This window comes from Protopterus annectens, chromosome 3.part0 (assembly GCF_019279795.1).
Source record: "Protopterus annectens isolate FY-2018-M chromosome 3.part0, PAN1.0, whole genome shotgun sequence".
NCBI classification, from domain to species: Eukaryota; Metazoa; Chordata; order Ceratodontiformes; family Protopteridae; genus Protopterus; species Protopterus annectens.
Window position 1 is genome coordinate 632,553,929 of NC_056731.1, and position 25,581 is coordinate 632,579,509.

The following is a 25,581-nucleotide window of genomic DNA, read 5'->3' on the forward strand; positions in this document are numbered from 1 at the left end:
GTCACTAACAACTGCTGTATCTGAACCATTAATGTACATTGTACATGTATACAAATAATATCCTATACTGGAAGGAGAGGTTTAATCCATGTTTTTGTGGAGCCCAGACATATGTATGATTCTATGTGCACAAGCCAAGGGCCTGTTCGGTAGCATCTGCATATGCTACACTTCCTGCAAAATTAATTATCAGACCTAGAGAAATTAATTACTAAGTGCACTCACTAATGCAGCAGGCACAATTGTTTACATGTCATCTATGAAAGAAACATTATTCACAGTACACACACACACACACACACACACACACACACACACACACACACACACACACACACAATGTTATCTGGTAACCAAGATTACATATTAAAGTATCTATAGTTTCATGTTCAGTAACAATGCTAGCTTTTGATGCTGACATTTGTGTGAGTTCTATGTCACTGAATGCTCCTTTATCACTTGCATTGCAGTGTTTCCTACTAGTACTGTCATCATTCAGTTCAACATGCCATCATCAGCAGCCAATTTTATTTTGCCCAAAATACTGTTGTCCTTTCCTTTCTCACAAATTTGGCATGTAAAGTATTTCCTCAGACACTCAAATCTGCGTTGTTGGGAGTCCAGCATGACTACAAAAGACCATCAGGTGAGTGTCTCCTGAGAATAGTATCCTCTCTTCACAGCTCTATGATATCTCTGATACAAACATCAAGTTTTAGGAAAAACACCTTATCACTCATTGTCCCTGTATCACGATGAAACCTGTCATTCATCTGGAGATGACAGCATTATCACCTCACAGGAAGAGGATCCCCAATTTGATTCTTGGCTGGGGTGCCTAATGTGCAGAGTCTGCATGTCCTCCCTTTGTTTGTATCAGTACCCTCTGGATGCTCCAGTTTCCTCCCACACTCAAAAGACATACAATAGGTAGACTGAACACTCTAAACTGGGCATAGGTGCAAGTGTGCATGTGAGTGTGTGGTATGGATGAACTACTGCGGCATGGCTAGCCAACCGTTAGTTTAGTCTGATGTCTAGTTCTACAGATATCTGAAACAAACAGGTTTAAGAACATAGGCCCCTATTGGATTCTGTTGATCATAACCCATGCCTGTTACAACATTGCCCTAACCAGCCACCATTATATCTTACTAAAACTAAACCACTTATATCTACTCATGTTTAAATCCTTCCACCCCCTGCACTCCACCTAGATGCCATCCGTACAGAACTCTGTTGAAGGATTTACTCATGTCCAGGTAGACCATGTAGATTGAAATGTACCCGTTCAGTTTTTGTGTGACCTAATCATAAACTTATGTTTGGATGATAGCCTCTTTTGGCATTCACCACATGTTGATTGCTGTCCTAGAGGTTGCTTTGTTTGAAACATAGAAACCACTTTTCTTCTCTAGGCTTTTTTCCATGACTTTCTCAAATATTGATGTCAGGCTGATGAGCCTTTAATTCCTCGAGTTCTCTTTATACACTCCTACCCTTTATGCTGGTAAGCCACCATTACTAGCTTTGCTACCTTCCTATCCTGTCATATGATATGTGGATAGTGACCATTTAAAGATTTTTGTCAGCAGAATGAGCAAAAGTCCAGACAAATATTGAGTATTTTAGGGTGCTACCCATCTTGCCTCTGTTCCTTGTTCTTCCATAGGATAGCCTATTCTCGCTCTCTTTAGCCCTTCTCCCTGCAATGACTTTTTTTCACTGCTCTGCCCCATTTGCTCTTGGTCAGTTCCAATATGACACTCTCTCCTTTTTGGTATTTGTGTGGTTATCTGTCTATCTGCAGACATTGGTGTGATCATCTATCCTTCCATTTTGCTAATGTTATATGATCTTTAGTCATATAAACCTATTAAGCCCTCTCTTTAGGGCTCAAGGGCAACCTGCGAGCATTATCCAAGTGACTTAATCAAATTCATCCAGTAGCCAAAAGAAGACTGCAGAATTAAACACAGGATTATAGAATAAAGCTTATTAGTAGCTCGCTGCCTTGGTGACAAACTTCCAGGCATTTTATGACTAAAGGAATGGTCAGTCATAGGGATATAGTTAGTGCACTGCTCCTTCATCAATGTGTGGTCATTGACCTTGTCATAACCTGTCTGTGGAAGCATATCTGACTGTGTGGTTTCATTAGATCTGGTATGGACCTTACATTTCAGTTATGGCAAAGCTGCAATTGCTTTACTAGCTATGCCTGATACATTTCATATTTGTGAAATTATTGGGTTATGTCTCTTTACTCATGAAGTGTGCTTGTTTTTCTTCGTTTCTGATGTTAGTATTTGCTTACCTATTGCTAATGACCTTGAAGCATCCACTATGTGTCTTACTGTGCTGAAAAACTGATACAGTAGAACTCCCACCACTTCAGATAGGTAAATTATTCATGGTTGTTATCTCTATGGCCATCCCAAAGGCTTCTTCAGAGCTGCATATGCTTTTCCAATCATACCCATTCCGATGAATCATTATGAGGTTCTAGAGAAACATACAGCAGTGACGTCACATTTCCAAGTATTGCATCGATTGTTCCATGTTCCGATCTTGTATCCATAATGTATAGTTTCTCATGTAGACCACTTTCACCCTCAGACTCATATTTATTATTGTCTGTTTGGAGGCCGTTCATTCTTAACCTGTTTAGAAGGAAATCCTGGAGAACTCTGCATTGGCTAACAGCTGAGACAGTATTCCAGTGATGGTGTTATGGCTGTCATTTTAAATTAAACACCTATCTGAATGGATTTTTGCAACCACCATCTGCCAAACAGTACTGGCCCAGCTCAGCTGTACATGTATGATTACAGTATGTGCGTTTCAGCATGTGCAAATCATACCTGGATTTTTACCCTTAGAAGCCAGAATCCCCTGATTTTTTCAGTGTTATGTGCAGAAGCCATTACCTACAGTCAGCATCATGGAAATTATATATACTGCTGCTCTATTATCCAGACCCATTGCATCTCACTGTTGCTTCCTTGTGAGGGATTCACTTACTGCTAAAGTCACACAGTATTTTTCCCAATGTAGAACATACTGCTATACATATTTCTGCATCACTTTTCTGCACATTTGAGAAATGTTATTGTATTGTTTGCAGACTGTCTCATTCTTTCCACATTAGATCCATATAACCCATCTTGTAATATCTCCTACAATGTCTGTTTTGTAACAAGCAGTTTTTAGCATTTTGTGAAGTTTTGCCATGGTGAAAACATGCTGAGTCCTGGCTATACTTACCAGCCACCTTGTGGACAGTTCATTCTCTCCAATCTGCTTCAGCACAATAAAACTTTTTGCAGCTCCTTCCATTGGCATGGCTACATTCAGTGCTAATCTTAAGTCTTTAGTCTTCCTTGGACAAAAGACTATTTTAGCATGTGTGACACCCCATTACTGGCCCAGTAATCAAAGTGCCTCAGTCCTCACCACTGGCAACAGTGGGGACCTTACACACTAGAAGGATGACAAATACACACACAGTAAAGTGCAATTTCCCTTAAGAGCACACATAGATCATAGTCAGTCTGGGGCTGGTTTTTCCCTCTTTCTCCAGATCCCCAGTAAAACTGGGGCCCCACTGGCACTGATATAGGGTTGAGATCTCAGCTGAGTGGCCAAACCAAGATCTCAAGTACTCTCTCTGTCCAAACAGTGTCTCGTGTCCCTTCCCTAGTAGCTGACACATACCCACTTTGAGATTTGACTTATATACAAACACACACACACACACACACACACACACACACACACACACACACACACACACACACACACACACACACACACATACACACACCCATGGGAAAGGCTGGCACAGGTTTACTAGCTATGTTCCCTTCTGCCCAGACTATAAGGTACTTCCAACTGCCAGTGTTAGTATTAATCCAAATGGTAGTCTGACCAAGAGCAAGGTTATTTAGGAATGGCCTGTACAGTGTCACCAAAAAGATATGCAAGTACTCCAAGAGCTTAAATATCTCTAAACAAACCAGCCACAATTTAAAGGTTTAAATATATTGAATAATTAATAAAAGAACAAGACAATACTCAGTAATCAGTTACATCAGAGTTCAAAATCATAGGATATATTTAAAACAACATTGCAGGATAGTCTCAAATAAATAAAGAAAACATCTAATGCTATACTTTACTATATTTCTATCTGAATCTAAAAGAGTTACTATGCCCCAGAAACTTACTTACAGCAAGGCAAGTGCAGAAGGTGATGCGTGGATGTTGTTGCAAGGTCAAAAGATAGATATAAAATGCTTTCTCTCTGTCTCTCTCGCTCTCTCTCAGAGAGTTCTTTTATCCCTTGACTTTAGTTCCAAAGCTTAACTCCCAGTGTCAGAATCTATCAGCATTTAACATATCTCTGTGAAAATACATAGCCTTCAGATGTTTGCAACTGCTACAGGACATAAAACAATAAAAAAACTTACAAAACCACACAGAGAGTCCCTTAGTGTAAACATCCTGTCTCCTGTTGACTGAAACTGAAAGATAACTTTTATAGCACAATCATAAAACAATTTAATGTCAACTATTTTCTTGATGTTTTACTAGTGCACACAACCATGTTACATAGTCAATTATACTTTTGCATCTCCTTTGATTCCTTTTAAAATCCTCCATTACTCTGCAGTTACTGATAGTGATGGTCTTAATTGATTTTGCTATGTCGCTTCAAGCTCTCTATATTATTTTGACTTCACTACAGCAGTAAACAGTGCATCAGCTTCTTAAGCGGCAAGAAAATGTGACACTTTTACTGGTACTAATTTTACTAATTTTACATTTTCAGCATGGGATGACCTTTATCTATGTGTGTGTGTTCATCGATGTGTGTGTGTGTGTGTGTGTGTGTGTGTGTGTGTGTGTGTGTGTGTGTGTGTGTGTGTGTGTGTGTGTGTGTATAATATATATAAGTTCACTTCACTATCTTCAAATACTGAAATCTTGAATTTCAGTATTTCGAGACTAAAATAGCAAAAGCCCAGTTCAGCGAAAGACAACATAACCGAATCTGGAAATGTCGAATCAGCGGTTGTGGTAGTGCACTGTGTTAATGGATAGCTGGAGATTCAGGTAAGTGTTTATATTTTAAGTGTTTTGGGTAGCGATTTTTAGTGTATGTTAGTGTGTTGGGAAGTTGTAGGTGTAGGTTACAGTATGTAGGTAAGAGTGTGACATACCTCCCAACCATAACAAATTACTCGGTTTTTACCGAGTTTTGGGGTCCAAATGAAGGGGTGTCATGATTCCCGAGTGGCACCCCTTCATTTCCAATTATTTCCCTTTTGTTTAATTTGTTTTTCAATTTTCGCGCTGTCTACGAGGATGTCTTCACATGCGCGATGACGTAATCACCGTCTGGGCTACCAGCCAGTTGGGATTGAGCTGAAGAGCTCACGTCATTTCTGGCTGGCCACAAATGCGAGCGGGAAGCCGGGAAATGAATAGGAACCGGCTAACATGCGAGTGGTAATAGAACAGCTTTAACGTTATGAGATTGGTTGGCTAGCTCTAATATGCACGATGCGGGCACTGGGACATCTGAGCTCTAATGAATGGGAACTGAGACTGTGCTATGCATCGGTGAAAAGTGAAAACGGCACTGGCTGGAACTTTTCTGTGGTTAAAAGTAACGTGTGTGTGCATTTATCTTCTTAGTCTCGTAATAATCACATGTAAATCTTATTTCTACTTGCATATAAACATATTTGCTCTTTTTTACCTCCTCATTGTGTCTTATTTGTGGATAGGAGTGTTTGCTTTTAAACCAAATCATGTGTCAGGTTGGATTGGAGCATTAGTCGCTTTTTATTATTGGATGTGCCTGGGTGCTACTTATGGGAATCTGCGGTGTGGATTTGTCAGGTTTTGGTTGGTTTCACAGTTATGGGATGTGGCAGTTTAGTGGAGGAGAGGATCGTGAAGATGGTTGATTGCATTCATGTTCCAGATTCCTTGTTGCAGCGTTCCGATGCGTAACTGGATTGTTCAATGGGCCGTTTCATTGGTTTTGTCTTGATATGTGGTATGGTTTTGAATTTTAACTTGTAGTGTGATGGTTTTCAGTAATCTGTAACTGTTTTATAGAACTTCTAACAGCTGAGAGTCTCTGCTGAATGGTTCATAAAGGATTTTTCCCACCTTCAGTATAATATAAACTGTTATAGTTTATAGTGGAATGTCCAGATTGTTGCCTTGTTTCCTAATACTTGAAATATTATAGGGAATGAGTTTCTTTTTTCAGTTTTAATTTGTTTGGAATAGTGTGGCAAATGAAGGTGACTTAAAAATAGGAATTAATATATTGTAGTCAAAACTTCTCTTCTGAAACTTTGTATAAACTTTTAATTTACTGCTGAATCTAAATGGAAGTTTTTCTAAATCCAAAAACACAATCACTAGGTTCATAATGTGAGGAACTTTTCTAGAGTAGCTTAGCAGTGGCTTTCGATTACACCACTTTAGATTTGCATTTCCTGGGATTTCAAAGACACTATGGATGTGAACTTTTGCTATGTGGGGCAGTTTAGATGTGGACAATATGATAATGGGTTTGATTTGTGGAGTGGCCAATCCCAGTTATTATAGTGCTACTGTTAGATTTCTGTCTTGTATGCATTGATTCTGATGCAGGCAGTGGTGCTTACTGGTGGATATGTGACCCATCAAGATAGTCTCAATTAACTGAGGATCAAGATGATAAGACCTAGGTGGGATGGCTCGTATTCAGGGTGTTTGTCCCTATATGGGTCTCTGCAAGACTGTGTGATGTGTTTGATATGACTGGATGTAATGTAGGCTACAGGAGTCAACTGTCTGTTACTTCTGTAACTTTCTAATATGTTACTAGAACCAGTGTTCTGACATAATTACATAGCTTACTATAATATGTTTTTTTTCATTATACATGCTGAATTTAGAGAGAGGGACTGGGAAACAATGCTATAAATGGGACACTTAAATAATCTGTAAACTCCAAGTTAAAGTGATCTAAAACTATGCTTTTAGCATATATTTTCTTTAAAGAAAACAGATTTATATATATTGAAACATATTATAATAGAAACAAGAAATGAGTTTATGCTAAATATTTAAGTGCTCCATCGTGTGCCTTTAGTAATACAGCAGGAATTTTTTTTGGTTTGTTTTTTTAATATATGATTATGTCTATTACTTTATGTAACTAAATGAATAATCAATTCACACCAGTTATTAAAAAAACTCTTCCTGATATATAGATTTACTATTTTAGTGCTTATTTGTATGTGTGCACTGGCGTGTTGCTCTGACTGTAGTGCATAGGGTCCTAGGACCTGGGTTCAAGACTTACTAGTGAAATGCATGTTAGTAACACATTTTATTCTAGCAACTTTGCAAAATTATACAAGCAATGTTTAAAATGTGTCCCTGTTTTTTGTCCTTTTTCCCCCTACCCCAAAAAAATGAAACTGAAAATAAATGTGAAGCTGTGCAAGATGCCTATGGCTTACACTGGTGTCATTCTATTTATAGTGGGGGTGTGGAAGTAGACTTTTATGATGGAAATGTTCTGAATTGGGCAGTTTTGGCATTATTGGTTCTTGCATTTTGTTTCATTGTCTACAGTACAGTCTACTGGAAAATTGTTTAAGCAATAAATGTAAAATGTGCTCTGTCTAACAAGTGTGGTGTATTATACAAGGAATATAATTAAGTCAGGAAGGTGCATCAAAGAAAAGAACACATGTATGTTTCTTTTGTGCAAGGGGCCAATGATTTGAAAACAACCCAAAGGTAATCTTTATCCACCAGTGGCCAGATGCATTTTCTTTGGATGTGGTGTGGGTTTCAATGTGTTTTAATATTAAGTCTATTTTCATTGTGAGACAGTATTGTTTTTAGTGCATTTTTGTGCTGTAAAAATAAAATCCAAATTATCATTGTAGAAGTAAAGCAGTATGCACACATTAGTGTTTATGGTAAATGGGGCGAAATAGCCAGGTGACGGGACATCAGAGTGGCTGCAGGGGACTCTGATGCTATATTTTGGTTAAAAAAAAATTCTTGTAACATATGTTTACTGAAACTTAAGTCTGAAAAGGTGAATAAGTTTCAGTCTTAGTAACCTTGAGATGCATTTATACATGGGTACATCATCAAATGTAACTAAACTGAAATAGTGAAATCATATATTGGTACCTACCTTTTTGTATAAGAGAAGGATCCATTATTTATGTGTTTATATATTTCCTTATCTGTTTTACTTTTTCATTTATTTAGGGATTTATAGACTTTTCATAGCAGTTTTAAAGTAACATAAGTTTAATTTGCTTTAGCTAACTTTAAATTTATGCAGATATGTAGTGACATGAATACCATCTGATGCTAACAACGTGATTATGTTTACTATTTAAATAGGATTGTTTGAAAAACATGATTTATGTTTACTATTTAAATAGGGTTGTTTGAAAATGGTGTAACTTTTTCTGTAGTTACTGTATAGCAGCAACGAAAAACACTTCAAATAAATGTGTATGTTTTAAGAAACGTGTACAGTGTTTGGGCTTATACCTAATACTCGGAGCATTAGTTGGATGCTTTCTTTTGGTTTCTGCTATATTTTGGTTGCGTGTTCAATTTGCGTTTGAAAGTTGGTATCCTACAATTCCGATGGAGTGGGTGTGGTTACATAATTATGTATGCAAATCAGATGTTAATCAGTGTACAGATTTGTACCTATTTTTCATGGGCCTTGTCCAGATTTTTAATGTTTCTAGGTTGAGAGCATACCTCCCAACTGTCCCGAATTACTCGGGTTTTACCGTGTTTTGGGGTCCAAATAATGGGGTGCCACGATTCCCGAGTGGCACCCCTTCATTTCCGATTTTTTCCCTTGTGTTTTTATTTTTCGCGCTTTGTGAGCTGACGTCATCGCGTGCATGATGACGTCAGCTCCTTCAGGACTAACAGCCTGTCGGAATTTAGCAGACGCACATACTTCCGGCTCTAGTTTGAATGTTTTGTGAGCGGGAACGGCAAGGAGTTATTTAGAAGGCTCGCGGAAAGGATATGTATTATCGGCGATCGCTATGATGATTTTATGAGAAGGCTGGTTTATTTAGAAGGTAAGGAATCTAGCTGTGTAATGTTCTGGCTGAAACGACGACAGTGCCGCATTTTGATACTTGATTGAAGCCATTAGGAAAATGCTAAAGTTACAGAAAAAAACATGATACTGGACTTTCAACTGCACTGCAGTACTTCTGAACACATACCTACTTTCAGCGAAGTCAGCAAGTAACTCCTACAGCCTTCCCATAATTCTCCAACGTAGCTGCAAAGAGATAAGCTCCTGGGGTACAGGTCCTGTAGTTACTAACAAGTGAGTTAAGAGCTTGTGTTTTGTTTTGTTTGCATTGGTGGTAACAGGCAGCAGTTTTGTGTATTCGATGACGATCTGTTATCTCTTGGGATAAAACATTGCTGAGCTGGAAAGAGGTATGTTGTCAGTGTGGTTAGAATTGTAGTTTTCGTAGAATGGATAGTATTGATGGATTGCTTGGCCTAATTGAACTGCCTAGTTTCTTTTTTTTTTTCCAGTTTGGGCATACAGACGTTAGTGACAAGTTCAACTACTGTTTTTGAACATTCTGTGCGATTCTATATGAAAGAGAGATTGGTCGGCTGTTTCCGTAGTTGTTTCTAAGAAAGTTGGGTTGTAATTAAGATATTCCATTGTGTTTTCTGCTAGACCATATTGTGTTACTGCTTGTGGATTTTGTATTGCAGTTTACGGAACTTGAATTTGAGTTTAACATAGACATATTTTTGCTATTAACTTTGATTCAACTTTGCAGCTTGGTGCAGTGCTCTTGAAACAGCTCTGTAGAGTGGCTAAGTATTGCAGTTTATATGATCATTGCATTTGATTAAAATAGTTTAAAGTGATTATAATTATTGTGTGTACTGTGTATTATTTGAGCAGCCATCTCAAAATTTTCATATTTCAGGTGTATGAAATAGCTAATGTGTATGCTTTTAGTGACAAGTGTGAGGGAGCAACTGGTGACAAAGGTTCTGTAGTTAAACAATGATTGCTTATTTTTAGGTGTTAGTTATACAGCAGTGTGTAAAAGGAAATGATTTTGCATGAATTGTAATATTGCACAATCCATATGTTTAAAGCAGAAGTGGCAGTAATGTGGAACTTGAACTGGGTGCTCATTCCTGAAAATGCCCAAAAGCGAAGGTAACATTTATGTCTGCTTTTACACCGCTGTTTAATTCATTGTCTGTATTGTTAAATGTTTTGGTTTGAACCTTCACTCTTTGATTCTGCTTAAACCCTTTACTTTCCACCAGTGTCCTAAAAGAATGTACTTTTACTTCTGTTTTTCATTGCACAATCAAATTTTTAAAGCAGAAGTAACTTTAATTTGACACTTCTTGGGTATTTTCATGAAAACTAAAAAAAAGTAACGGTCTTCCTGATCTACCTTTGTATTTTATATTTATTTTTTTTACTGGCAGATTCAAAGAACTGGATGCTGTTTAGATCCAAACACAATCATTCTCTTACTGTGTGCTGACCTTTTATCTGACATCATTGGGTAACTTCTCCATTAAAATATTTAGCTGTGTGATACTTGTATATTGATTTACCATCCGGATGTTATTGCCACAGTTTTCTTTATTATATATTTATTCTGTAAAAAATATTTTACAGGTTGATCATTAGACCATCATACATAAACTTTACAAAGCAGAAATAAATAATGGTGTTATTAAAGTAATATTATGATGAGAGGTTAATGGTGTGTAGCTGCAGAGTTAAGTAGAACAGATGTGTGTGTGTGTGAAATGCCCTAGGTGAATATACCTGGTGACTAGAGGTACTTAGGCTCAAGCTCTGAACCTTGGGTACAGGTAACAAGAGCCTAACATCCCTACCCACCACCACTTCCACATGTCTGCTTCATATTTTATTCTGTTTCTCATAAAATCTGTGGTTTTCTGGATATTTGTGGCAAATTGGTGAAGGACTGAATTCTCTAAATAATGACAGGCATTTGAATTTCAGACTTCACATTCTTCAGAAAATGGTAACACAAAACCTTTCATTTTAGCAATTTTCTAAGTTTATAAGATTAGTGTTTGAAATCTGTCCCTGTTTTGGGGGCTGTATTCCCCCGTTACTGGCTTTGTTCATTTTTTATTTTGTGCTAAGAGGTTCAGAGCTATGGTTTGTGCATTGTGCTATAAAATGTAAATATAAAATCCAATCCAAATAATCATTGTAGAAGTAAAGCAGTATGCACACTAGTTTTATGGTAAATGGGCCAAAATAGCCAGGTAATGGCACATTGGAATGGCTGCAGGGGGACTCGGGTACTGTATTTTGGTTGTCTGTTCTTCAGTTTGCGTTTGAAAGCTGGTATCCCACAATCCTTAGTGGGTGGGGTTACATCATTATGTATGCAAATTATATGCTAATCAGTGTACAGATTTGTACCTATTTTTCATGGGCCTTGCCCAGATTTTTGATGTTTCCAGGTTGAGAGGTATGGTTGAGAGGTATGGAGTGTGAGTGTGTAAGTGTTGAGAATGGTGGTGTTTGTATGTGTGTGATATGTGTTTGTGTGAGGGGAATGCAGATTGTGTAGTGGTGAATTTTGTGTCTTTGTCTTTGTAGTGCGACCTCAGAGTTAGTATATATAAGTAACGGGGGGTGCAGGGGTGTTGTTCTCCTTGCTTATATGTAGGGCAGGTGCGTGTATTTGTATTGTTGTGTTTGTGTGTGCTTTGTTTGTTTGTTGTAGTTTGGGGAGGAAGGTGTATCTGTATTTGTTTGTGTGGTGTAGGGTGTGTTTAAAAGTCGCGATTTTGAATTTCACATTTTTTGGGTTTTGATATTTTGATTTTTCATCTTTATAATCTCAAGATACTGAAATTCGATATTTCAGTATTTTGAGATTATAAAGTGAATCCATATTTATAAATATATATATATATATATATATATATATATATATATATATATATATATATATATATATATATATATGGGTCCCCTTCACATGGTCGACAGTTCATATGATCGACATTCATTTGGTCGACAGTTCATTTGGTCGACAAGCAGATTTGCCCCCTTCCCCAATGTTGTGCAACCCTGGAGTTGATATATACAGTTAGGGGTGTGGGGCACAGCCCCCACATTGGGGTGTTGGGGCGAAGCCCCACCTAAAATGCTTGTCGATCAAATGAACTGTCGACCAAATAAACTGTCGACCATATGAACTGTCGACCATGTCAGGTAGACCCATATATATATATATATATATATATACATTTATATATATAAATACATGCATGCACACACACACACACACACATACACACACACACACACACACACACACACACACACACACACACATATATATATAAATAAAACATTACACTTTGGATGTTTCCCACAACAAGCTTATGTATAAATCCCTCAAGAAATAAATTATTGTATGAAAAAATAGTTTGTCACGTCCATGAAACACCAATGCAAATTAGATCAAGTGCTTGATCTGCCAAAAATAACTAAAAGTATTCTTTTGCAAGACGGCAAGCTCCTAACCCCTCTTGAAGATGCTAACACCAGTCTTGAAGAACAGTGGAGTTTAATTTACTTTGTATTTGTTTTAATGGGTAGAGCACTGACCTCCATGGACCTTTTTCAGACTCAGCTAAGGAGCAGTATCTGGTTAAGTATCTTACTCAGAGTCACACAGTTAAGCAATGGAAGCTGAGGGAATCAAACCTTGCACCACTGGACCAAAGATAACTTGTTACCAGCTCCTTAAGCCTCAAAGCCAACCACCACAAATTGCATTACCTCACTTTTCTATGATTTTGCTATAAGTACCAATAGCATAGTACCATAGCATAACTAAAATATTGCTTGCAAACCCTACTTCCCCACATATCTAAATATACTATTCTCAAGATCACACAACAGTAGTGGAAAACTCCCTTACTGGACTTTTCAAAGAAACTCACTCTTGCTGAAATAAACTAGCCGAAAACTTACTTGAAGAAATCCATTTGTATGAAATGCCTTTAGCCCAGAAAACCTCAATGTAATGCTGAAAACTAATTTATAGTTGTGTATAACTTTTATATACAAATTTTTCTTGCCTAATTTAGCAAAGAGCACTATCTACAGAAAAAAGATCACCTCCCATTCATTTATGGAAATCATTAAAATGCACAAACCCCATTGAATGAATAATTTCTTATTTCATGGCCTTAACCTTTCATTTCTAAAAAAAAAAAAAAAAATGCTATTTAGCAAACGTTTCATATTGGCCAAATACAGCATGACTGTATAACAATTAATCCTTTTTTGTAAAAGCGCCAGCTTTGTTAAAAATCATTTATACATAACAATTTGCACCACAGCAACTGTTTCTCTAAAATAATCATTAATTAGTTATTTTTATTACCAAAAACACTCTTGTAATGCCTTGATTTAATCTTTTAAACAATGCTCATGCAAGAGCTTCCATATTTTCACCAACATGATGATTTCTGCCCTTTTGCTGTTCCATGCTGTTTCATTTTTTTCTTCCTCTTCTCTTCTCTTCTCTTCTCTTCTCTTCTCTTCTCTTCTCTTCTCTTCAGTTTGACAGCTTGTTGCCTTGAGAACTTGATTGGATATTAAGCATGCTTTATCTGATGCCGTTCCATGACAAAAGTGATAGCAACAAGTCAGACTGAAATATTACATTAAGTGGGGGGCTTCGCCCCACCACACACCCTCCCCCCACTTAAATATACCAACTCCGAGACCGCACTACAGTGCCAGAAATGGCAAAGTACCGAAGTGGCCAAGCAAATTCTTTCCCAGGGAAAGAATTCGCTTAACAGCCACTTCAATATTTTGCGTTTTCAGCCTTTTAAGTTCGACCAAGATGCATTCTTTCGAATGCATCTTCGGTCTTCTAATATAGACCCATCTTTCTTATGTTATAGATTTCATCTTTAGGTGCATAGGGTAAAGGCTACCTTACAGGGCCTAGATTTGTTAATATTAATAGGGCTTTTGATCTCACAGATCATTTCTTACTTCTCACTCAGACTTCCAAAACTGACTTCTGTAATCAGTCTACTTTGGCTTAAAACTGACCTCATAGACAGACCAGCTAAAATGGAAATTCATTTTCATCCCCTTGTTATTTATCAAAAGGTTCCACAAGGCTCACTAAGGACCCCTCTAGTTTCCCCCTTATTTATTAGCAATTTACATACTGAACATCCACACCTTAACCTCATCCTATGTGTTATTGTTGTTCTATTAAAAGAGCTCTAATAATGTAATCAGGTTACAGTTAACACTTCAGTACGATTTCAGTACCTTCTATTGCTGGTTAGCAAAGAATAAACTCTTATCGAATACCTCAAAACTAATGTGTTATATGATACACCTCAGAGACTTCTCTCTCAGAAATACTGCTCCATGGGGAGATACAATCCCTGCAGCTGACTTCTGTAAATATAGAAATGTTTTATTTGACAACGTAAGATCATTCCACTTGCATGTTAAGAACAGTGTTAATAAAGCTGTATCTTAAGCAAGCTGAAACTGTCTTATAAATGAGCAAATGTTATCACTCTTGAAAACAGGCGTCTATAGCTAAGAATTTAATAACACTACATCTAGAATATGCCCTTCTGAATCATATCATTACCCTCTGTAATTCCCAAAACATCGTTTTCTTAAAAAAAAAAAGTAAGTCAAATCTGCATATTTATTCTCCATACACTGCAAAAAATATCATTGTCTTAGTAAACTCTTCTAGAACTGTTTCAGTCAGAGTAAGAAGAATCTTTTGTTCACCATCTCAGTTTACAGATTACTACACATGGATTTTTGTTCCTCAATTTGCAGATTACTCCACATGGATTTTTGCTCACCCTTGGCCATCAAACTATCATCCTTAGCCACTGACTGAACCAAACTCACCAACCAGAAACCATTGCATTGCACAGAACTCCATTTTTCTTTTTGTTCTAAAAGGGCTTTTTCTGAAGTTGCCTGGACTTGCATACTCCTCCGTATCAGAAAGCTACCCAGCCCTTCTTGTTTTAGACAAGCTGTTCTGTATTAACTTACCAAAGCCAGTCCATACGATTGCTTTAAGGATAATAACACTGTCATAGCCAGGCATACACCGTGTATGCTACAGCATATGCCAATGTCATTGTATACAGGGATAAAGACCTGAGTAAGGTGAGGTAACCTGGGATCATTTAATGACATCAGAGGCACTAACATGGAAGGGTGGGTGTGCCCATACTGGGGAGGGGGGAATAGCATGCACATGGGCACTTCCTTCACAGAAGATCACTCTCGAGCAGCTAAAGCTCTATGGGGGACATTGTCTAAGGGGAAACAAGGGCGTGGTTAAGTCACTGCAGACGTGGGAAAATAACCCAGCATGCCCCATTGCATGTCCATTGCCATGAGTATGCACAAAGGTAATAAAGGTTAGGCCACAATGAATAAACATACCCTGGTAACAGTGTGACTCTGACCCAGGATTCTCAGTCTTTTCACTGGCCCCCAGACTTGGGTTGAGGTCGGCCTGGGGAAGCTGGAGTATGTCTGCTTGCCCCAGTGAACGAGAAGTGGACCTGAGAACAACCTGAAATTCAGATGTGGGGAGCCAAATAGGAAGCAAACAAAAAATGTATTTCACAGCATGCACATTTTAAAAATAATTAGCTTATTTTGCATAATAAAATTTTAAGTTTTTAATATGGCATATAAATATTTTGTTAAATGGCTTTTTAACTCCTGTTTTTTGTTTTTTTATTTTGCTTAAGCCTCTACTTCCTGGAGTTGTCAAGCTACACTTGTGGGGAAGGGAGCTAAAGACTATAAGCTGGCATAGAATTCCAAAAATCCTAGCTACATCCCTGAATAATGGTCAAGTATTATAAAACATCTGGAAAGCTGGTACAATTCAAAAAATCCTGGCCGGGCCCGGGCCCCTGGATGAAGAATAAGAATTAATATCAGTTACATACTTGTTTATAGAGGAATCTTCTGTTAACTTTTCTCTCAGTTTTTCTTTATATTTTTTAAATTTGACCCCTTTCTTCTCCCCCTATTTATATATTTTAATTTAGTGAACAATTCCTACATTTATGCCTCCTATACATTGACCTTTTTGAATTGTTTATGAAGTTTCTTAATCTATTTTTGCATAGGCCATTTATTATTGTCCTCACTTTAGAAAGCCTGTTGTAGAATATGCAGTCTATTCATTAATTCATTTATTGGTTTCACTTTTCATGTTACCTTATTTTTGTATAAATTTTATTATTTCACTTACATCTTAGGCTACGGCTCATTGGTTTTATGTATTAATTTTGACCAGCCTACTCACCGGGTTCAACAAGTGAATAAATGCAAAAATACCTGGAAACAAAGAAAGAAATATCCAGCTGGCATCTGTTATCAGTTTGTAAGCAAAAAAAAAAAAAAAATCTAAACTGAAAGGCAAGAAGTTATTGATATGCATTTGACCCAACAGCTGAAGTAAAAACTAAAATAATAGGCTTAAACAATATAAATGAAATATATATTTGGTTATTGTACACTAATTGTAAATGAAGCATTACATTTGCAAAGTCTACAAATCTCAATCACTTTACAGTCAACTAGTCTGCAAGATACCAACACTCCCTTCCCCCAGATTCCAAACAAATTAAGCTCAGGGGAGGATGGTGCACCAAGTCACAGCTGTTGAAAGAATGCTGGCAATTTCAATGCTTCCTGCATCAGGTATATTTCATTATGAAATCCACAGGCAAAATGTGATCTGCACACCAACAGCTACAATCAGGTGTAAACTAGCAAAAAAAAAAAAAAAACAGCACATTTAAAATACAAATGTGCATGTTCTTCCTAATAATTTTGTGACACCTGTGTACTGGCCCAGCAATCAAGGAGCCTCAATCTTCACCATTAACACCAGTGAGGGGCGTCCACATTGGGAAGGATAACAAGTACACACACAGTAAAGTACAATTTCCCTTAAGAGCACACAGAAATCACAGTCAGTCTGGGGCTGGTTTCTCCCTTTCTCTCCAGATCCCCAGTAAGACTCACCACTGGCACAGTTATAGAGTGAGGTCCTTAGCCAGGGTCCCAAGCCAAGTCTTCGTAGCACGCTCTCTGTCCAACCAGTGCTATGTGTCCCTGCCCAAGTAGCTGACACACACACACACACACACACACACACACACACACACCCACACACACACACACACACACACACACACACACACACACACACACACACACACACACTTTGAGATATGATTTATATATAACCACACAGACACTCCTGGGGAAGGCTGGCACAGGTTCACTAGCTGTGCCCCTTCTGTCCAGGCTATAAGGTAGTAATCACTGCCACCAGAACCCTTACTTATCAGCTACTAAAAAGGCCCTTACCAAAGGGTGTCCAAATATTACTGTGCAATATTATTATCCAAATGGTAAGTGTGACTGAGCAGCAAGACTTACTTGGAGTGGCTTTGTATGATATCACTATATGCATGCAATGTACGCTAGATTTTAAATTATCTCTACGCAAAACAGCCATAGTTGAAAGGTTTAAAAATATTTAATAATAAAAAAACACAAGACAATACTTCTTACTACACAGTGCTAGTCAAGAGTTCAGAGATCACAAGGAAATGTTTAAAATAATACAGTAGAATAGTTCTGACAGCAATATAGAAAACAGCTAGTCTAAACTTACTATTTTCTATTTCTTAAGAGAAACACTAAAGTCTAAGATCCTACTTACATACAGACAGAGCAAAGTAAGTGCTGGTGAGTGGTCAGTTCTGAAGACAAATCCAAAATGCTGTCACTCTGTATCTGAGAAAGTCCTTTAAATTAATAATGCATCATGCTGACTCATTTTAGATTACATCATTGTTAACAATTCTCTGGTTTCCCAGGCTAACAGAAACTCTATATTTACATTGCTTTGATCCTGCACCTGGTCAGAAAACCACAGTAATTAAAGACATTATATATCTAAAATCTAGAAATTAACTCTGGTCTCAAAACAATAGAAAGAATCTGCTGGTTTAGCTATCACAGATCCGAGTTTCAGATCAGTCATACAAGGCTTGACCTATAGGCTTTCTTTCAGTAGAGCGCACTGTTGTTACATTTTTGAAGTTCAACATTTAACACCATTTTCTTCCATTTAAGAGAACAAGCCTGTGGCTTATATTAATATTTACAAATGACAGAATTATCTACAAAATTCTATCTGGCTAGGCTGGCAGCCTTCACATATTTTTACAAATTTGTTCAAATATCAAGAAGTATAAAGTTGTAAAATGAACTTATGCACAGCTCCTTCCATTCAAATATTGATTTCTAGCTACCCTGTCTTTCTTGTTTGCATCCTCTTTTTGTGGGTTTATTGCTGTTTGCTCTGGTTAAATCACTCCTGCACAGCAGATTTTTCAAATGGTGAAGGCAGCCTCCCTAGTGGGACCTGTACATGTGTCAAGGAGAACCAGCCCTATCTAAAGGTGCTGTGTTCTATATGGCATCAGGCTAAACAGAAAATGCTGATAATTGAATGAAAATCAGTTTTCAAAAAATACTGTACCAAGAAAGCACGTGAACATTTCAAGTGTGAGAGTGTCAGCGTGCATGTGTGTGTGTGTGTCTGTGTGTGTGCACGCACGCATTTGAGTGGGTGTGTGCATATGTGTGTGCACACATGAGCATGCATGTGTGCATACGTATGTGCATGTTCATGCGCATGTGCGTATGTGTGTGCGTGCACACATGAGCACATGTGTGCTTACGTGTGTATGCATGCGTGTGCGTGGATGTGGGTGTGCATGTGTGTATGTTTTGGAGGTAGTTGTCAGTCTGTTTCTGTACATCACAGCTTATGCTCCTTTTTGCATTTGAGGAGACCAAAAGTACTTTCCTGGTTTCTGCCCTCAGTTTTTACAATCTGCCTTCACTTAACATGACATATATCAGAACTAATTCAAAATGAGTGTATCTGCTAAACATTAGAGAGCATGAATATCATATCCAACTCCAGCCAGTTCAAATTTGCATTAGAGAAAGCTATAAGTAAGGTTAGGACAGTAGCTAAAATTGTACCTCTTCATCTGCTACACATGTTCAGTGAGTGTTCTTCATGACTAAAGGCATTATAACTGCATTTCTTCGCAAGAGATGTTAAAAAGTCAGTGGCTTTGACAGTCTCAATGATAAATAGTAGCTAATCAGAGAATTAAAGTGAAAGGCTCCCTTACCTAAATGGATAGATTTTAAAACATTCTTCTTCACATTTTTTCAATCTTATACAGCTTCCTATCTGAAGATCATTGTCTTCCTTTTGGGCTATGAAAGACCATGTCTTCACAGGTCTTTTCTACTGTTGAAATACATCTACCTGTGTCCAGCATTCCCCCCTCACACCTTCCCTTCTCAAATGTAAAAATACCACAATGATGGGTCATGACAACATCCCTGGAAGTTTGCTGCAAAGTATTACGTTCTACCTAGCAAACCCTCCAACTCTTGAGACTAATTTACTACAATGGCTACATCACTGATGTGTTGACAACAACTGTTGAGGGGTGCACACATAAAGTGGTCCCTTTATTGGTCTTGGGAATTACATGCCTGTCAGTCTCTCTAGCACTATTTGCAAGGCTTTGGAATGCATTATTGCTGAACTAATTACAATTTAGGTGATCTTATATCCCAGGATCCATGCCAATTAGATTCGTAAAAGGTAGATTGTCTCTGGTCATTACGGTTTAGTTTTTTTGAAAGGGCTACTGAGGCCATGGATAAGGAGCATACAGTTCAAGCTGTCTACATGGACCTTGCCAATGCCTTTGTCACTATGTACCATGCTTCCTTTGACACTATGCCAGATGCTTGGATTATTGACAAACTCTTCCAGCTGAAAACTAATCTATGCATAGTTTGCTGGATAGATAACTGGCTGTCTAGGAGAACCAATATCATTAAGGCCAGATATGCTGGCTCTAGACAGAAAATCATCACTGTAGCTGTAGGGATCTGTTCTGGGGCCCCCTCCTCCTTGGTATGTACTTTTCAGGCATGAATGCCTATAGCAATGGACTATATATTTGCTGATGATTGCAAACTTGGGGCAGCTATCAAATCCCATTTTGATACTCAAATTCACCAGTAAGGGTTAGACCAAACAGATGTTTAACGTGTTAATCATGGGCTTACTGCCAGTGCCAAGAACTGTAATATAGTTCCCTTTGGTAAACCTAGCATTACTTCTGCTTACTATATTGATGATATTCCACTTACATCCGATACTGTCATCAAGGATCTGGGTGCCTTTGCTGATAAAAAAACTCTTTTTTCACCACAATGTTTATGAGATGCTCAGAAAATCCAACTGCCCTGCACATCTTATCCCTCATAGTATTTTATCAAGGTTCGAAGAAGATAGGCCCACTTTATTCCTCATCTATTAGGCCTACAATGCCATTTTGCATACATCTCACTGTAAACCACTACCAGCTGAAAAGATCTCTGTGTTTCCTCACCAAAATATCTAAGATCTCAGTACAATTGTGTACCTCATCAACAACACCAGATGGCATGACGGATACCGAACTCGGCCTATTCCCAGTTGGTGGAATAGGCTGCCTTTATGTATCGAACTACTTCCCTGACAACTTTTAAAAGCAGTTGACTGTATGAGTGATCACAAATTTTCATTTGGGATATGTGAGGAAAATCTACTTAAACGGAGACATTGTTAGTCTTCCAATAGTATTGGGCGATGTCTCTGAACTTCTCAATAATTTCCTTGGTTGTAAGCTTAGTTAGAACCTATGAACTTGTGATCCTACAGTAATGTTAAGAACACTCATTCAAAAGCTCCTAATTTGCACTGTAACATAAATAGGACTTATTGGAGGGACAGGTTCATTAACCCAAAGGTTTTCTGCCTGTGGAACAAATCTCCCTTGCACATTAAATGGTGTTGCACCTTAGCTCTTTTAAATTAAGTCTTAAGATGGATTCACATCATTTTACCCCAGGGATAAGTAATATGGCTGTTCTCTCTAACTGACTTAAACCTACCAAATAACACTAACATAAACTAGGCTGTATGTGATTGTTCAATCCACTTTCTATTACTAACCTATAAACCTGTAAACCTTTAAGTCCGAAGTTAATAGTAAAAAGTGCTGAGCAGCTATAAACACTGCATTTTTCACTCTGTGGTAAAATATTGCAATGTGATAAAACAGATTCCAAAGGTGTAGATATTACCTGGAATTAGAAGAACCGGGGTCTTTCATCATAAATTGAGCATTAGCTCCAACCCAAGAAAAGCAAGTATTATCATATTTAGAATAAAGATCTCTTGCCTTACTGTTCCACATTCACAGATTAGACTTACTGCAAATGCATAACCATTAACATGATATCATATTGTGCATACATTTTAACTTGTAGAATAGCAGATATATGATATGTGCTTAACATGATAACATATTGTGCATACATTTTAACTTGTAGTACAGCAGATATATGATATGTGCTTAACATGATAACATATTGTGCATACATTTTAACTTGTAGTACAGCAGATATATGATATGTACTTAACATGATAACACACTGTGCATACATTTTAACTTATAGTATAGCAGATATATGATATGTGCTTAACAGCTGCTGACGTGTTAGGTTGAAGATTTGTATTTTTATGCTGTAAGCAGACTTTGAACTTGTGACATGCATACTCCACTTTCCCTGTTGTTGAATAAAATCACTAGTGTACCATGAACATTCTTTGCATATTACCTCAGCCAGTTTTGTTTCTCACTTAAAAGGAACTGTGTTGTGATTATCTCAGTGCAGCTGTTAACATATGCTAAGCAAGCCTACGCTGCAAAGAGTTATAATCGTACTTCAAGTCTAGGCATGCAGAATCCCAAACAAATGTGTTACCAATAGACATGCATTACACACCCACTGATCACAATAATAATATGACCTGACAGCCTCAAACAGATTTTATTTCCTAGCTCTGTGCTAGTGTTTAATTGAGACACATTTGATGCATTCTATTTTTAAAATCTTCTACTTGCCCAAAAGGATACATGTTTACCCTTGGCAGGTAAAATAAACTGACAGTGATTTTTTTTTTCTCAGATTTCCTTCCTGCACTGGAAATGAATGAATTAAACCAGGGTGGAAAAATAATATGATCTAATGACAGGCGTTGTTTGTAAAACTGTGGTGTGATTTGTCAGGCTGAACTCACTGCGAGACCATTTCTACTGTTTTATATTATTGTCTGCCATTTAGACTTCAGTGTTGAGTTGTCACAGTTCAGCATTTACCTGACATCATAAAACAAGGCATGTCGTATTATTTACTCCATTCATGTTGGCTTTCTTTCAGGAACCTTTCCTCTCATTTAGTCTCAAGTGCAATAAACAGGAAGCAGGATGTAGCACAGAAGGCTATAGCCTGTATTAAGCATTTTCCTAAAGTTATCTTTTCTGATGTGTAACTGGGTGAAATGTGGTTGTGGGTTAATAAACTAGAAAAAATAAAAAGCAGACAAACTAGTGATCTTAAAACTTCATTCATGAGCTCAGACAGATTTGCAAAAATCATGAAACCCAGGTAGTGCTTCAAACCAACAAGTCTTTATTTGTCACAGGCAAGAGGTCCTCAGTAACAAAAAATCTGAAATATTTTAACAATGTTAAACATATCAACTTTTATATACTTAGAAGTAGGTGTGGACAATATATGCATTTTTTAATTTTAAAGCAGCCTGTTCATGGCAAACAATATAAACAGGGCTGTAAAAGTGCAATTTAGAACAGCAAGTACCCCCACACACACACACACACACACCCCCACACACACACACACACACACCACTACTGATTAGATCAAACTAAATCCTAGTTAAAGAAAACACTACCTATCTATTTGCAACCCACATTCCAAGATCAGGTATTAAAAAAGCATAACATATACATAAAAAGATATACATAAAATGACTTTTAACTAAAATCGCTTTCGGCTAACAAATGCAAAAAAGCTTTCATCAGGTCTGTGACAAGAACTAAAATCAATAAAAAACACATAGCTATCTAATCATAAACATAATCAAACTAAAACACTATAACATCTGTCTAATATATCTAATAAATATCCATCCATGTGTATCAGTGTGAATAAAAATATGTTAACAGCTCAGATAAATGTCAGTGCTTTGCAAAAAAAAAAAACAGTCATGACAGTTTTCATGTTTACAACTCCAAAAACATGTTTTTATACAATGAACACTAGTAGAAAAAACACAGAAAAATATAGAAAACAGTGGATGAATTAAACTAGTAATGTATAAAAGTGTGCAGGTGTGTGCATAAGTGTGCATGAGCATCCGCCATTATGATAAATGGGGGAATTATACCAATATTACATGGTTATAGTGGCATGAACAATGTGTGTTTTGAATTTACCATTTAAATCTCTGGTGTGATGCAATAAATTCAAAGCAGAATTGAGGTTAAAGTAACTAAACCTATACACACACACACACACACACACACACACATATATATATATATTTACACACACACATTCTATACATCATGTTTATTATTTGGCATATTTTTAGTACATAAAAATATTCCTCAAAAATTCCCTAAAACCCTTTACAGATTGTGTGGCAGCTTACATAAATTCAGCACACTCTTAATAGAAAAATGTCTTTGACACTCAACAGCTGACCACTGCTGAATGCCATATGAAACGATCTTCACTTACAAACTCTCATATATTCACCATTTATGGAATATTCTAAAACATGCCACTTTCATGAAATTATTTTAAAATGTCACATTTTCAAATGAATTCCTCAGCATACCTCTGGTTTGTCCCTGATTTTGTAGAATATGCCAAACTTGTTGTTCGTTTAGATTTTAAGTTAACTAGAGTAATATGTTACGAGTTTGGTCTTGTCTTCCCTCATTAAGTTTGGCTTTGTCCAGAATTTGTAAGCAAAGAAGTTGAGAGATATGGTCCTTGGTCACACCAAGTGCTTACATTTAGTAGGCAGACTCATTTTAAACTGATTAGCAATGGCCCTAAATTATATTTTTACTCTGTTATTATCTGTTTTTTAGAGAGCATGAGTTAAATAACTAATTGAGAGTTTCTCTACTTACTTTTAGCTAGCTTCATGTTCTATGCTTTGATTCTTTAAACTCCCAAGCATTGTTTTGAAATTTCTCCGTACTACTGCTGTATAGATTTAGTCCCTCTTTTATTGCTTTTTTTTTAACCTGACATCTCTTGTCTACAAGACCCCACTTTCATTTTTGAACCTGCCCTACCTGACTGCTATTTGATGAAGATACTTTCCTAAGCAATATTTTTGTCACATACTATATTCTATCTCTGTTATATTCTATATATCTTATTTATAAATAATTTATATATATATTTTATATTCATGTTAGCATGTTATATTCCATCTGTGCTTGACTGCAAGCATGTATCTGATGCACTTGGACTCAACAGATGGGAAAACAGTAGAACATTTGTTAAGTAGGGTGTGTAAATGTTATTACTTTCTGTAAATAAATACCACAACTATTAATAATGCCATACTAATTCAAAACAACTGTCAAGGGAAGACAGTGGAATTTATGCAGGAAGACAGGCCAAGTGATACTTGTGAGTGTAAATATATACCAGAGACAGTCAGATTCAAACCAAGAGTTTTAAGCTTCGTGGAAAATAGCAGAAGAGAAAAACGTGGTATTAAAATAATGAAAGGTGTAAGTGTGCCCAGGTCTTTCATTTCTTCTTATGGCTAAATGAATGATATAGTGAGAAAAATGTTGCCATCTCACGAAAACTAGATGGATTAAATTTTATTTGTACAAGAAAATCAACACTTTAGTGAGGATGGTAGAAAAGTGACTCCACATCTGGTTGCCAAAACACAATTTCGGAAAAACTGTGATAAACTGAACATATTTTGCTGAAGTGCATGGATGCTGAAAGAAGTCCAGAGCATTGTCAATAAGTGTAACCCCCAACTCCCAACATGGAGGGAAGACCCCCCATTGATGAAATAACCTACTATGACATTGTGGCCCCTTATGGTGGGTTATATTTCTTTTGTGGAGTCTGCACAATCTGCTAAAATTTATTTGGTAATTATAGTTTTGCCAGCCTGCAGCTTAGCAATTTATCATGCTCCCCATAAAAATACTTGATAACAGTTCATACTTATGCATCTGGTTCAAGCTACTTTAATTGAAACTAACAGAAATACATGCTATGTGGCATAAGATATTGAATAATACTGGTTTCCTTTATCTTCTGAAGCAATTCAGTCATACCCTGTAAAACTGTTGTGGAATACCTTACAATGCTAGGAATGGGAGATGTTTTATAGT